The sequence below is a fragment of the Microtus pennsylvanicus genome, chromosome 8 (genome assembly GCF_037038515.1).
Source record: "Microtus pennsylvanicus isolate mMicPen1 chromosome 8, mMicPen1.hap1, whole genome shotgun sequence".
In the NCBI taxonomy this organism is placed as follows: domain Eukaryota; kingdom Metazoa; phylum Chordata; class Mammalia; order Rodentia; family Cricetidae; genus Microtus; species Microtus pennsylvanicus.
Window position 1 is genome coordinate 2,449,025 of NC_134586.1, and position 16,861 is coordinate 2,465,885.

Below are 16,861 nucleotides of genomic sequence, written 5' to 3' on the forward strand. Positions count from 1 at the left end.
ATGTCCAGAAAGGTCCTCACAGGAGTGCCGCAGTCTGGGCTCCCACTTCCCAGGTCACCTGGCTCCCCTATGCGTCAGAGGCAGATGTACTGGGGATTCAAAGAAGAGCTACTGAATAGATACATACATAAATGCTGCACAATCAGCAGCAACTTTTGCATAACTACCATAGTGTGATTCACCTAAGGTTCATTCTCTAATACCCAAGCTATAAATTATTTCTCAATCCATATCTCTTTTATGCTTTGACACTGCCAAGCCTACTAAAACTCATATGCATCCCTTCTAATAAATTAATCCAAGCAGAGAAAGACCACCTTTTGTAGTTGGAGGCTGCTTGGTCGTTCCTGGCCCAGACTTCCGAAATAATCACTCAGAAACTATGCCATTTGAATCACTGCTTGACCAATAGCTTAAGCATATTTTTAGCTAGCTCTTATATCTTTGGTTAACCCATTTCTATTAATCTATGTATTGTCACATGGTTGTGGCTTATTGGCAAGGTTCTAGCGTGTCTGTCCTCTATGGAGGCTACATGGCTTCTCTTGGCTCCACCTTCTTTCTCCCAGCATTCAGTTTATTTTCCCCCACCTAGCTCTGTTCTGCCCTGCGCAGGCCCAAAACAGCTTCTTTATTCATTAACCAATAAAAGTAGCACATATACAGAAGGACCTCCCACACCAACTTTTTGCCACACAGATGGTGCACAGCCATCCTTTGACTGACAGGCTGGTAAGGAATAGGAAAACAAAGAAACTCTCCACCTAAGCTAGGGTAACTGATCTTGCCTCCCGGATTCTTTAGAGGACTCAGTCTAGAAAGAGCCCACTGGAACTGAAACTGATGACGCCGTCTGACTGAGAGACTTTTCCAGTGCAGGCTTGACAAGCACTTTCTCTGAAGCCACAGGTCTTAACCAACCAACTCCCCTGGAGAAGGCGGCACAGAAGGAGATGGGGGCAGCAAGAGATCAACACATGGGAGAGCAGGGTAAAGCCCAAGGCTCGGAGGAGACTGTCCTGCTGTGCTCTGGGGATCACCCAGGTCCTGCTGTGGTCTGGGGATCACCCAGGCCCTGCTGTGCTCTGGGGATCACCCAGGTCCTGCTGTGCTCTGGGGATCACCCAGGTCCTGCTGTGCTCTGGGGATCACCCAGGTCCTGCTGTGCTCTGGGGATCCGTCCTGCTGTGCTCTGGGGATCACCCAGGTCCTGCTGTGCTCTGGGGATTCACCCAGGTCCTGCTATGCTCTGGGGATCCGTCCTGCTGTGCTCTGGGGATCACCCAGGTCCTGCTATGCTCTGGGGATCCGTCCTGCTGTGCTCTGGGGATCACCCAGGCCCTGCTGTGGTCTGGGGATCACCCAGGTCCTGCTGTGCTCTGGGGATCACCCAGGTCCTGCTGTGCTCTGGGGATCACCCAGGTCCTGCTGTGCTCTGGGGATCACCCAGGTCCTGCTATGCTCTGGGGATCCGTCCTGCTGTGCTCTGGGGATCACCCAGGTCCTGCTGTGCTCTGGGGATTCACCCAGGTCCTGCTATGCTCTGGGGATCCGTCCTGCTGTGCTCTGGGGATCACCCAGGTCCTGCTGTGCTCTGGGGATCCGTCCTGCTGTGCTCTGGGGATCACCCAGGTCCTGCTATGCTCTGGGGATCACCCAGGTCCTGCTGTGCTCTGGGGATCACCCAGGTCCTGCTGTGCTCTGGGGATCACCCAGGTCCTGCTATGCTCTGGGGATCACCCAGTTCCTGCTGTGCTCTGGGGATCACCCAGTTCCTGCTGTGCTCTGGGGATCACCCAGGTCCTCCTATGCTCTGGGGATGCTCTGGGGATCACCCAGGTCCCCAGGTCCTGCTGTGCTCTGGGGATCACCCAGGTCCTGCTGTGCTTTGGGGATCCACCCAGGATAAAGCCCAAGGCTCGGAGGAGGCTGTCCTGCTGTGGTCTGGGGATCACCCAGGTCCTGCTGTGCTCCGGGGATCACCCAGGTCCTGCTGTAGTCTGGGGATCACCCAGGTCCTTCTGTGGTCTGGGGATCACCCAGGTCCTGCTGTGGTCTGGGGATCACCCAGGTTCTGCTGTGCTCCGGGGATCACCCAGGTCCTGCTGTGGTCTGGAGATCACCCAGGTTGGCCTACTGGAAACCAGAGCAGGGAAAGCTCAGGCCATGTAAATGGAGACTGTACTCTCGTATCCCAGCTGCCAGAACCCAAATAATCACACCGAAGCTACATCAATTATAACACTGTTTGACCTGTTAGCCCAGGCTTCTTATTAACTAACTCTTACATCTTATATTAACCCATTTCTATTATTTTATATTTTACCACGAGGTTTGTGGTTTGTTACCTCTTGCTTCTTGGGTGATTACATGGCGTCTCTGACTCGTCTTCTTTCCTTCTCTATCTCTACTTGGATTTCCCACCCTGCTATATTCTGCCCTGCCATTGGCCAAAGCAGGTTCTTTATTAACCAATGGTGATAAAATATATTCATAGCATATAGAGGGGGCTCTCACATCAAGGCCATCATACACATGTCCAAACAAAGAGATATAATGCAACGCCACCTGCTTGCTTCTCAGTGACACAAGACATTCCTTCAGGTTCTCCCTCGATAGTCCAGATAACCTAGGACTCACTACACAGTCTCCCAGGCTGGTTTCCAACTGACATCATTCCTCCTTCTGCCTATCCAGTGCTGGATTCAGGCTTGAACACAATATTCAGCTTCCTTCTGACAACGGCATCAGGTCTGGCTGAGCCCGTAGAACTCCCTACCCCTTGCAGAGAGTGTAGGCATAGGCTGAGAGTCACCGAAGGACTCCCTACCCCCTGCAGATAGTGTAGGCATAGGCTGAGAGTCACTGAAGGACTCCCTACCCCCTGCAGAGAGTGTAGGCATAGGCTGAGAGACATCTGGCACTTGGGTTTCTTTATACACCTGGTAACAAGTTATAGCACAGAAATCTTCCCATGGGTCTCAAAATCTCATTTTCAGACAAATATTAAGTGGACCGAAATAACAGATCTAAGGACCAGTCTGAAAGTATCAGGCAGAAACATAAACAGAAGCAAACTTCCTCGGCAAAGCTGTGACGGCATTTATTTTGTGACCTCAGTAAGCCTGTCCCCTCAGCTTATGGTAACACAAATCCCCAGGATTCCTTTGACTGAACAGCCTTGACCACTAAGGGCTGCCTCCACACACTGCAGACATTCCATCTGCAAGCTTAGAAGGGCCTTGCTGAGTCCTGTTCACCAAAAAGAAGAGACTAGAACAAATTCCTCCAAAACTAACTGACAAATAGAAGACATGGTTGTATAGAGAACTCCAAATCTCCTTGTAGAGGCACAGAAAAAAGTAGCTCATTTTCCTACATGCTAATTTACAAAGGTTGACAACCTCATATCCATATCTAAACCAAAACTAAGCAATTCATAAGTGAGCAAATGAGGAACGAAGATGAAACCCCTGTCTCCCTCCTTAAGCACAGAGGCTCGTCTGTCCAATGGCAGGCTTTCAGGCTCTTCATTGGCTCCTCCCCCACGAGGAGCCAATGAAGAACACAGCTTCCAGGGAAGCCACTGGGCATCACATTAGCACCACTTGGGTTGCTAAATTCTTCAAAGGTGGGTCCTTGAGAAGACAGCTTAAAGCTAATTTAAGCCAGGCAAAGCAAAGAGGGGATGGAAATGGACGTGAGAAAAGAATGAACATTAAGATGTAGGAGGCAAATGGGTAAGAGATGATGATGGAAGAAAGGGGGGAAGGGAAGGTGAGAAAGAAGGGGGACACAGTGCAGCAGTCACCATGATCTCAGGAAAGCTGCATCTCCCTCCCTGCTGGGGGATCAGAGGGTGGCATTCAGTCAATTAACATGGGAGCACAGTCCCCAGGCAAGGGGTGGCTCACTGGTGAAGCCTCTGCTGGACAAGCCTGAGACCTAAGTTCAAGCCCCAGCATCCATTACAGCCTGGTTGTATTGGAGTGTCCCCGCAATCCCAGAGCTGGGGCTTGCTAGACAATCGTCTCAAAATCACTGTGTGTGATTTAGGAAGACATCAGACATCGGCCTCTGCTCTATACACACATGAACACACATGTGCACACATACATACAGACATACACACAAATACCTGTGCACACAACACACCTAAAAACGTCACTCTAACCATTATGGATACAAACTTCACTGTAAATGCTGTTGCTGCACGGCTTCTCCAGGGGTACACGTTTCCTGTAGTTTAGCCTCAATGGCAGGAGCGCCTAGGAAGTTTCTCCAGATAGTTAACCTGTGGTTGTTATAAAGTAGCCGAGCAAGAAAAGCCACCTCTTCATGCTTTGGCTACTGGTCTGTGTTGGGCGTTTCTGCCCACAATATTATCATTCGGCTTCACTGTAGTGTGATTCTAATTGGTCTTAATAATAAAACCCAGAGTCAGATATTAGGGGGTAAAAGCTGCAAGATCAGAGAAGCAGAGCAGCCAGGCACTTGTTTTTACTTCTACTAAGTCCTCAGACCACATAGGGTATCCTGTCTCTACATGTCCTCAGACTGAATGCAATGAGCTTCTCTTATATTCCTCTCTCCCCCCAACAACATTCCTTCCTGTCTCTACCTCCCTAGTGCTGGGATTAAAGGTGTGAGCTACCCCTGCCTCTGTTTCTCTTTTAGACTAGATCAATCTCATGTAGCCCAGAGTGGCCTTAACTCAACAGAGACCCATCTGCCTCTCCCTCCTAAATGCTGGGATTAAAAGTGTGTGTCACCACTGCCTGGCCTCTAAGGCTAACTAGAGGCTAGCTCCACACACTGATCTTCAGGCAAGCTTTATTTGTTAGATCACAAAGAAAATATCACCACACTTCATCTATTTCAACATTCTAAAATCCCAGCTTTGAGACTTGCAGTGACTGGCAGTGACCCCACCCCCAAAGACGTGGTTTGAGTCATCATTCTTGTATCCAATATGACTGGATGAGATAAGATCTGACCATCCTGGAGTCAGTGTGAACCCTAATGCAACTGCTGGGATCCTTGCTAGGGAAAGGGAACGAACATGAGGTGGAGCCTCTGAGAGGCAATGAAGACCAAGTGGAGACAGTCGTGCCGTAGCCAGACAACACGGAGCACCACCCTTCCACGGGAAGACCAAGTGGAGACAGTCACACCGTAGGCAGACAACACGGAGCACCACCCTTCCACGGGAAGACCAAGTGGAGACAGTCACACCGTAGGCAGACAACACGGAGCACCACCCTTCCACGGGAAGACCAAGTGGAGACAGTCACACCGTAGCCAGACAACACGGAGCACTACCCTTCCACGGGAAGACCAAGTGGAGACAGTCACACCGAAGGCAGACGACATGGAGCACCACCCTTCCACGGGAAGACCAAGTGGAGACAGTCGTGCTGTAGCCAGACAACACGGAGCACCACCCTTCCACGGGAAGACCAAGTGGAGACAGTCATGCCGTAGCCAGACGACACGGAGCACCACCCTTCCACGGGAAGACCAAGTGGAGACAGTAGTGCTGTAGCCAGACAACACGGAGCACCACCCTACCACGGGAGCCTTCAACAAGACCTGGCCCTGCAGAGATGGCTGTAGAATGTCTGCATGGGTGAGGTTGGGAGAACACGGGATGTGGAGGAAGAAGCCGGCACTACTCTCAAGAATGCTGTGACACATTCCATACAGTGACGAGAAAGGGCTGAAGTAGGAGAGGCCGTGGTGGCAAAGGCACTGAGTAAAAAAAGAGTGGGCAACTTGTGGGTCTACATCTGAGACAGCATCACCGTCTGTGAAGGCAGCACGTGCGCACACCACAGAGCCACCACACCACCCACAGAGCCGCGCACAGGTCCAGGCAAGTTCACACCAGTCTGCCTTATCATCTACCTTCCTTGTTTCTAAAGAAAATTAGAAATTCATAAATCAAAAAGATTTCATTAAGCTCTCTCAAAGCAAAGACCACAAATTCTAATACAGTTTGACACTGAGTAAGGATGTTACATATGCTGAAGAATCTGAACTTTCAAATGCAGGAAGAAAATAACTCATCAAAATGGGGAGAGTCTATGCTATCAAGAAAATTTATCTTCTCCTCTGTCTGTGACAGGAGATGGATCTCGACTAAGAAGTATTTACTAGAGTTTAATTATACTAAAGGAAACTAAAGGGTCAAGCTTGTCTGTTTCCGTAAGATATCAAATTTCCTATTTTTTAAAATAGTCAAGAAAAGATTAATAAATTGCTTTTAAATTCCAAACTACATATTTTTCTGTAATATTTGAAACTTGTTAAACTCAATTTTATTCAAATATTGCGTTTTTAGTGTAACTGAAGATTCCCTACATTACAGCCCCTAGAATTTCTTTTTTTTTCTGCTGCCTTTGTTTACAATTTTTTCTTTTATTTATTTATTTATTTATTTATTTATTAAGGATTTCTGCCTCCTCCCCTCAACCGCCTCCCATTTCCCTCCCCCTCCCCCGATCAAGTCACCCTCCCTCATCTGCTCGAAGAGCAATCAGGGTTCCCTGACCTGTGGGAAGCCCAAGGACCGCCCACCTCTATCCAGGTCTCCTAAGGTGAGCATCCAAACTGCCTAGGCTCCCCCAAAGCCAGTACATGCAGTAGGATCAAAAACCCACTGCGATTGTTCCTGAGTTCTCAGTATTCCTCATTGTCCTCTATGTTCAGCTAGTCCGGATTTATCCCATGCTTTTTCAGACCCAGGCCAGCTGGCCTTGGTGAGTTCCTGATAGAACATCCCCATTGTCTCAGTGTATGGGTGCACCCCTCGCGGTCCTGAGGTCCTTGCTCGTGCTCCGTCTCTTTCTGCTCCTGATTTGGACCTTGAGATTTCTGTCCCGTGCTCCTCTGTCTCTGTCTCCTTTCATCGCCTGATGAAGGTTAATATTCATGAGGATGACTGTGTTTGTCTTTGGGTTCACCTTCTTACTTAGCTTCTCTAGGAACATGCATTATAAGCTCATTGTCCTTTATTTATGGCTAGAAACCAAATATGAGTGAGTACATCCCATGTTCCTCTTTTTGGGTCTGGCTTACCTCACTCAGGATAGTGTTTTCTATTTCCACTTACTGGGAGAAGATTTTCACCAACCCCGCAACTGACAAAGGTCTGATCTCCAAAATATATAAAGAAATCAAGAAACTAGACCGTAAAAGGCTAATCAATCCAATTATAAAATGGGGCACTGAGCTGAACAGAGAATTCTCAACAGAAGAACTTCAAATGGCCAAAAGACACTTAAGGTCATGCTCAACTTCCCTAGCGATCAGGGAAATGCAAATCAAGACAACTTTAAGATACCATCTTACACCTGTCAGAATGGCTAAAATAAAAAACACCAATGATAGCCTTTGCTGGAGACGTTGTGGAGAAAGGGGGACACTCACCCATTGCTGGTGGGAATGCAAACTTGTGCAACCACTCTGGAAAGCAGTGTTTCGGTTTCTCAGGAAATTCAGGATCAACCTACCCCTGGATCCAGCAATACCACTCTTGGGAATATACCCAAGAGAGGCGTTATCATACAACAAAAGTATATGTTCAACTATGTTCATGGCAGCATTGTTTGTAATAGCCAGAACCTGGAAACAACCTAGATGCCCTTCAACGGAAGAATGGATGAAGAAAGTATGGAATATATACATATTAGAGTATTACTCAGCAGTAAAAAACAAGGACTTCTTGAATTTTGCATACAAATGGATGGAAACAGCCCCTAGAATTTCAAATTTACTTTTTTCCTTTTTTTGGAAAATATCTATTTATTCCAAATAAAATAACTTTCCGATATGAAATTAATTACCAGAAGGAACTACTTGTGACATAAAGCATATGTTCTATCTCGCAAATGCAATGTTCTCCCTCTCACAACTGTTAATTGACAAATCAACACAGGCATTAGCTCTCAGAAAACGCGGGTCAATTTTCTCAGGTTAACATCAGAGGAACACAGAAAGCGTTGAGCAGAAACGGGGCGTCCACCTCGAAAGGACCAGGAGTCCTTGATGCACCAAAAGGGTCAGGTAGCGATTCTGCCAAGAGAGCGGTTTGATAAAACAAAACAATTATTCTATAACTTTGTCCCATCTGCAAAATCTGCTAACAAACCAGTGGAATATCTAAACTATGGAACCAGGAAGACCAAAGACAAAAACCAAATTCCTTCCTCTACAGTACTTTATAAAAGATAAATCTACAGGTAAAAGGCAGAAATATGAGGAGCCCTTTCCTCTAAGTTCCTGTTTTCTCTCGGCACCCTCTCTGCAGAGGAGACAGCTTGCAGGACCTTTGGTTGTGTAGAGGGGTTAAAGGTGCATGGCGTGGAGCCTCCCTACCCAGCTGGCTCCCGCAGTCTCAGTCGGTGGGTCAGCTGTTCCAGTAGCAACAGAAATCTACCACATCCCTAGACCCTTCGTGAGCTTCTAAAGCCAGGACAACACTCATACAGCCAGCGAGATGGTACTGCCCTCTTCTCTCATGGACGCAGTGTGATTTCCCAGAAGTCCTGGGTCTGATGGAATCACCAATGGAGTTACCTCGGGGTCTTCACAGCTTCCTCTCCCTACTCCCTGCAATGCAACCTGGGACCCGTCATGGGATTCAAACCCTCATGTCACAAGCTCTGTGCTCAGTCCCCACCACTAGAATTCTCACTGCCATCTACAGCGTAGCGATGTCCTTGGCTCCCTTTACTGCACGACAAAGAGTTGAAAACTACAAACCTGTTTCAAAAACAAAACTGCCCTCCAATGCAGAGACTGGGAAGACAGCTACTCGGTAAAATGTCCACAGCAAACACGTATAGCATTTGTAACTCAGTGCTGAGAGGTGGAGACCGGCAGCAGCCAGACAAATAGATGAGCTCCCAGTATAGACAGACCTTGTCATAGAAAGTAGGTGGAGGGAGATAGAGGATGACAGCTGCCATTGATCGATAACATCCGAACATACAACACACACGCATGCACACACCCCTGCCATTGATCGATAACATCCAAGACATAAAAAACACACGCATGCACACACACCTGCCATTGATTGATAACATCCGAACATACAACACACACGCATGCACACACCCCTGCCATTGATCGATAACATCCGAGACATAAAACACACACGCATGCACACACACCTGCCATTGATTGATAACATCCGAACATACAACACACACGCATGCACACACCCCTGCCATTGATCGATAACATCCGAGACATAAAACACACACGCATGCACACACACCTGCCATTGATCGATAACATCCGAGACATAAAACACACACGCACGCACACACACCTACCAATGATCGATAACATCCGAACATACAACACACACGCACGCACACACACCTGCCGTTGATTGATAACATCCGAACATACAACACACACACACACACATACCTGCCATTGATCGATAACATCTGAACATACAACACACACGCATGCACACCTGCCATTGATTGATAACACCCTATGCATACAATGCACACATGCACGCACACATGCAGCACTCCTGTGCTCACAAATTCTAAGCTAATAACACTGTCTTCTAATTTCCAGATGAGTCATTTAAAGTGCAGTTTACATTAGCTAATGGTGAGAACAGGGAGCAGGCAGTGACAAAGTCACCGCATAGAGCCATCCGTGAAGCCTATACAGTCCTGTAGCTACACGCCCAGCCCCTGACCCAGCCCATCCACGAAGCCTATACGGAACTGTATCTACACATCCAGCCCCTGACCCAGCCGTCCATGAAGCCTATACGGAACCGTATCTACACATCCAGCCCCTGTCCCAGCCGTCCACGAAGCCTATACGGAACTGTATCTACACATCCAGCCCCTGACCCAGCCGTCCATGAAGCCTATACGGAACTGTATCTACACATCCAGCCCCTGGCCCGACAATAATTCTTCTAATAATTTACACTAAATCTACTGTAAGTCAAAATGTGATTTTTTTTCCCTTCTTAAAGTTTTTTAGGTTTACCTTCTTTCATGCCTAACATATGTATGTGTGTGTGCCAGGTGCCCCCAAAGGCCAGAAGAGGGGCTGAGATCCCTGTGGATCTGGAGTGACAGCCAGTTGTGAGGCACCAAGGGGATGCTGGGAACCAAACTCCAATCCTCTCTAAGAACAACTGCTCTCAACCACGAGACCACCTCCCCATCTTCCCACCTGGGCTTTTCTGACAAACAGCAAGGACAGGCTCAGGGTGCGGCTTGGGGGCACAGTATCTGTGGAGCACACAGGAAGTGCCGGGTTTAACACCCCCCCCCACACCCCAACCACCATCACCTGCAAAAGAAACCAGCAATGCAGGAGCATGGTTTTAAAGCAGAAAACAAAACAAACCAGATGTGAAAGGGCTAGTTCCCACGACAGAATCCCGCCGAAGTGATGGCTGTATCACAAGGAAACAGGAATGCTTGCTATGCTAGATGAACAGCAGATAGGAAGGCCTGGATCAGACCGCAGTGAAAATATTCGTTAAGGACAAGGAGCCAAGTGCGGAGCTGGTGTCTAGGGAAACATGAGGGATAATACCAACCCTTGGCATTAAGGACAAATCTCCCAGGGCCAACATTACCACAGAAATTATGCCATAAACTGAAAAAAATAGTGTAAGTCACCACTGCAAATTGAGGACAACTGGCCTGGAACAGCTTCAACCGAGTCTGAGCTGCAATCAACGGTAAGCTGGAAAGCTATGTTACAAGCACGTGAATAGAGCACGCCACCGCCAAAACCCGGCCCTTCCTACAGAGAGAGCACAAGTTGTAAACAGACTAACAAATGGGAAATACCTTTATTAGCAGAAACCAGACTGAAACCCCTGTGCACACTCAAAGACAGGACAGCTGTCAGGTTGTCGTTTAAGGAGAGAAAGAAAAGATTTTCCCACAGACCACTGAGGTAAGGCATCTCCCTTTACACCCACAGGAGCAGGGTGACTCCAGGGTCAGCAGGAGGGGTCACAGGAGCGTTCCTTCTCTGTCCTTGCACGTGGTCATTCTGCAAACCCTCCCTGCCTCTGGGAATGAAGCTGCTGTGCACCCCAGAAGCAGCATAGAGACTCTGGACAAACTTTAGAAAACAGTGCCTATGCCACCCCAGCCAAATGCCGGCCTGAATCAAACGCTCGCACTGACTTGGTAAGCCTTTCTAAGTTCCCTTTTAGAGATAATGCAACCACAATTAAACAAGTCATCACAATATAACCATTGCTAAAATCTCCAAAACTCACCATGGAAATTTGTTTACCCAGCGGAGCTGAAGGAAAACTGTCTCTGAAGCATCTCCCAGGAAGCAGGGTTTCTAAACTCTGCACCTGCAAGCACCTGTCAATCAGCCCATCACACTTTGCTCACAGCACCTGAGCACCTGCACAGCATCTGAGCACCTGTCAATCAGCCCATCACATTCCACTCACAGCACCTGCGAAAACCTGTCAATCAGGCGAGCACACTCTGCTCACAGCACCTGCAAGCACCTGCCAATCAGGCGAACACACTCTGCTCACAGCACCTGCAAGCACCTGCCAATCAGGTGAGCACACTCTGCTCACAGCACCTGCGAGCTCCTGCCAATCAGGTGAGCACACTCTGCTCACAGCACCTGCGAGCTCCTGCCAATCAGGTGAGCACACTCTGCTCACAGCACCTGCGAGCTCCTGCCAATCAGGTGAGCACACTCTGCTCACAGCACCTGCGAGCTCCTGCCAATCAGGTGAGCACACTCTGCTCACAGCACCTGCAAGCACCTGCCAATCAGGTGAGCACACTCTGCTCACAGCACCTGCGAGCTCCTGCCAATCAGGTGAGCACACTCTGCTCACAGCACCTGCAAGCACCTGCCAATCAGGTGAGCACACTCTGCTCACAGCATCTGAGCACCTGTCAATCAGCCCATCACACTCCGCTCACAGCACAACAGGCTGGACCTCATTCTGGAACTGTCTGTTCTTTTGAATTAGCGACTGAGTGACTGGGAGTTGTCTGCTTATTTTCCCCATTTATTGATAAGAAATCAGATTAAAGAGTCTATTTTTATTTCCCTGGAAAGGAATATGGAGAGAGAAAAATGCAAGAGAAGGAATTATTTTTGTTCTTATAATCCACCCCTCAAAGTAATTCGTTTGTTCTCTAACAATAAGCCAATTATCAATAGGAAAGCAAAGATAACTGACAGACATCTCTGCTACACACAAGACGTGCGCACACAGGTTTTCTTCTGGGTCTTCTGTAGGAAGCAGCGTTGCCACAGCAGCAAGAGCAGGTGGACATGGAGCTGCAGCTCCCAACGCAGGCAGGCGTGGCTGATCCATTTTCAAACCAACAAAGACAAACGGAGGGCTGTCTTACACTGGAGTTCTGTCCAAACTAAAAAACGTAAATAAAATACAAAATGGACTTCAAACGAAGTAACAAAGGGAAAGTTAGTGTGTGTCATTTTGTCTAAGCAAGTGACGGTGGTGAGACCCCCTTTGCACTAACTGCTGTCACGATGAGCCCTGTGTGCCCTCACAGCCCTGCCGCTCACAGGGAGGCCCGACTTCGTGCCTCTTCCCGCCCATCACGCTAAAGCCAAGGGAGCCACTTCCCGGATACCACTGAACTGAACTGGATCCGGTTTCTTACATCATTAGGCAAACCCAAAGACTAGTAACTCAGAAAACTATTTCTTTGGTTTAAAAAAAAAAATCCTAAGAACCAAACACGTGTCAAAAACAAAAAAAAGTTCTCCAGAATGTGTGTGCAGACAGAATGTCCACCTACAGTCCTGTGTGTGCGGACAGAATGACCACCTACAGTCCTGTGTGTATGGACAGAATGACCACCTACAGTCCTGTGTGTGCAGACAGAATGACCACCTACAGTCCTGTGTGTGCAGACAGAATGTCCACCTACAGTCCTGTGTGTATGGACAGAATGACCACCTACAGTCCTGTGTGTGCAGACAGAATGACCACCTACAGTCCTGTGGACCACGCTAACAGAGGGAGCTGACCGGCTTGCTCAGAGCCCAAACACTAGGAAAAGAGCGGAAGGACTAAAGCCTGACTTTTAAGAACCCCTGGACAAAAGGAAGGACTTATCTGTAATTCCAAGAAAAAATGCCTGTCACTGAGCACCGGGAAATACCTGCTTTAAATAAACCCATTTTCCCTCTTAAAACTGCTCCTTCAAACTGTGCTGGGCCAGCAAGTTAGATTAAAAAAAAAAATACACCCCACTCTAAATGTGGAAAGGCAGCTCTTCTAGCAAAAGATCTGCCCACCAAGCGTTCTACACAGACCTTGTTGACCGACATTCTCAAGCTCCACCCCTACTAAGATGTTGATACACACACACACACACAAACACACACCACCCCAGACATCACTGAACTCTAAACCATGATCACTGACGTCTGCCTTTAAAAACACAATTGGGGACAGTGGTGGGGACAGGTGGCACAGCAAATCCAAGGCCAATCCAGGCCATGTAGTCAGTGGCAGGCCAGTTTATGCTACAAAGTGAAATCAGTTCTCAAACATAAAAATCAAACATGTGAAAGCAAACCATTACAAACCATTACAAACCATTGCAAACCATTACAAACCATTGGGTATACGCTTTAGTGCCAGTTTTATCAAGGTTGGGAATCAATCTCAGGCCTGCAGGTGCACGTGTTAGGTAAATGCTCTACCACCGTGCAGCACCTTCCCAACCCTTCAATATGGTTTCACAACAGTCATAATTAACCATGTGAATATTGAGAACTGGCTGAGTACAGAACAGGCCTCACAGTAATATATCCATAAGACAGAGAAATATTCTGATAAACCTGTAATATGCCTTTGGATTAGGCTTCATGAAACTGTACAGGAAGGGAAGGCTAATGCTGTCAGGGTTAACAGCTGCAGTAAAGAACAGGTTTTAAAGTGTGAGAGGATAAGGAAGCAGAAGACCCTGGAAGGGTACTTCCACCAACACAAGTTTGTAAAGTGAGGACAAAAGCCAAGCACCGCCAACCCCACAGTCCTCTCAGACCACAGAGTCTTATATGACTGCTTACTCAGGAATCATCTGTAATTCCAAGCCAACACACCAGGAGCTTCTATAATCACCCCTAAACAAACTGGTTAATGAAGAAGCTGCTTTGGCCTATGGTAGAGCAGAATATAGCTAGGTGGTAAAGACAAACTGAATACAGGGGGAAAGGAAAGAAGGCGGAGTCAGGGAGATGCCAGCAGTTGCCAAAAGCAAGATGTAAGGTGACAAGCCATGAGCCTGTGGTAAAATGTAGACTAATAGAAATGAGTTAATTTAAGTTGTAAGAGCTAGTTAATAAGCTTGAGCTAATAGGCCTAACAGTTTGTAATTAATATTAAGCTTCAGAGTAGCTATTTGGGAACTGGTAGATGGGAGAGAAACCTCCAACTTCAGTGGGCTGGAGAGATGGCTCAGCAGTAACCAGTATGTACTTACTGTTCTTCCAAAGGACCCCAGTTAGGACCCATGTCAGTTGGCTCACAACCTCCTAACACCAGGGGATGACACCTGATCCTGGCCTCTGTGGGCACATGTGCACACATCACACAGAGAAAGCACACAATTATTTTAAAAGCCAATATGTAACAAAAAGAAAATGTAGCGTGGCCTAACATTTAGGACAAAGTGACAATCTTGTTTCCATGGTAGCATTGTGAACAACTGACACTTCCATGGTATTTTCAGCATTCAGCACTGTTACTGATGATGTCACTGCTTACGGTGGCCCTTAAGGCCCCTAGGGCTGTCTTGTGTTCATTCGTGCCAGCAAGGTAAAGCACAAAATACTGATGCCTGGTTTCTTCAGACACTGCTGCCAGCTGGGCCAGGGCTAATACATCAACAGTATACCGTAAGCAAGATGGCCTTAACAGGAGGGCACATAAAACAAGGATCTTCCTCGGTCTCTCGCCACCTTGTTTTCCGAGGAAGAGTTTCTCCCTGAACCTGGAGCTCACCAATTCAGCTTAACTGGTTGGCCCACTGATTGACAGGTCTCTCCTGCCTCTGCCTTCGTGGTGTTGAGACTACGGACGCATGCTGCCGCTCCCAACTGAGATATTCCTCATGGTCCTTCCACACGGTGCAGAGTGACCGCTCATCTCCCCAGCTCTGGGAATATTTTGTGAGTGACCAGCCACTAACATTCCCAGGATTCATTCAAGTTCACAAAATATTGATGAACTTTCTAAATAAAAATGAAGACAGGTACTCTGAACAGGGGCTTCCTCTCATTGCTTTATAAGAAATATAATAAAGAGGTAGAAAAGGACTTTCCACTGCCATTTTAACAAATACTTTCAAATGTCAAGCTCAAGTTCCCGAGACTTGCAGGCCATGCCTTCCCTTCATCCTCTTGGCAGCTGGGTCACGACCCTCTGCGTGCTTCTCAGAACCTTCTTTCAAACACAAGTTGCATGAAGTAAACATGGAAGCAATCCTTCCCTCGCTCAAGATGCTGACTGTGTCTTTCTTGACAAGCGAACGTGCTACCCTGTTACCACGCTGATTTCTGCTCATTTGAGGGCTCATTACTGAAGCGGGAAGCCCCGCATCTGGCTTACCAAGTGTGCTGACAGAATCGACAACGGGTTAGCCACACACTGTGTACAGGTCCTCTCCTAATATGCACACGTGGCTGCCACGAATCCTCCTGATTGGAGGGCTAACATTACTGCAGACAAGCCATGAACTGTCTCCGAGCTCTGTGAAGAACACTACAGAGTAATCATTCCAAAAATAAATAGACTAATTTGTTATAACTGTCATTGCCATAATGTCCTGGGCTTCAGAAGAGAGGGAAGAGGCTTCATTATTTCAAGGGCTGTGGCTTTTCCACAATGTTTAAAAATCTCGCAGCACAAACTACAGCATCATCACCACCTCCTTAGAGCACTGCGCTCCAGCCCCTCCTGCCCCCGTAACGTTAGCCCAGCTGGACTCGTTTCCTTGTGTGAACCTCTGTCAGGACAGCTGTGCTGGCTGCAAACACTCGGCCCTGGATATTCAGACTGAAACCACGGACAACCAGAAACCACAAGCCTGGAGTGGAGATAGGACTCTGTCTTTGGAGTCAGGATGCAGTTTGGCCTGTGTAGCTCATCACTTTTTATGTTGTGGAAGTGAAATAAAAGTTAAGGAAAAGATCCATGTTTAACTGTCTTTGTCTCGAGACTACTCCCTGATCTTTCAAACAGATGTCAAAGAATCTAGATTACAATCCCAAAAGCTGCATTTAACGCAGAAGTCTAATTGAAAACAATTTCTGATCTGAGAGCAAGAATTTTTTTTATTGGAGAGAAATCCAGAAGAGCAGCAGGCTTGCTTGGTGTTCAGCTCACGCAAGAAATAGAGATTACCTTCTCAGAAGGCTTCCTGCACAACAACCAGATTCATTTTCTTCTCTTTGTGTAAAGGCTGAAAATGGGCTGTGGGCATTACTCTGCCACAAGGTCGGGGCACCTATCTCCCACTGGGAAGAAGTAAGTCCCAAGAGAGCAACAACCTGTGAGCGTTATCCAGCCCTGTTCCAATCACTGTACTCTGGAACATCTCTGCAAACTTACACTATCCACACACACCAGCTCTGACAGTCCTTTGAACACTAATCATATATAAATCTCCTCCTAGAAAAACACAAAATGCGCCAAACTGAAAGCCTGGCATGGTGGTGCATGCCTTTAATCCCAACACCTAGAAGGTAGAGGTAGGTGGATCTCTTGAGAGTTCCAGGTCTGCCAGGGATACACAGTAAGACCCTGTATCAAAAAGAAGAAGAAAAT

At 47.5% G+C, this 16,861-nt stretch overlaps 1 protein-coding gene across 3 annotated transcripts in view; it reads right to left on the reverse strand.

Moving 5' to 3' along the window:
- Ccdc91 (coiled-coil domain containing 91) overlaps positions 1-16,861 on the reverse strand; it is a 180,608-nt gene that overhangs the window by 83,202 nt on the left and 80,545 nt on the right. The window lies entirely within an intron of this gene.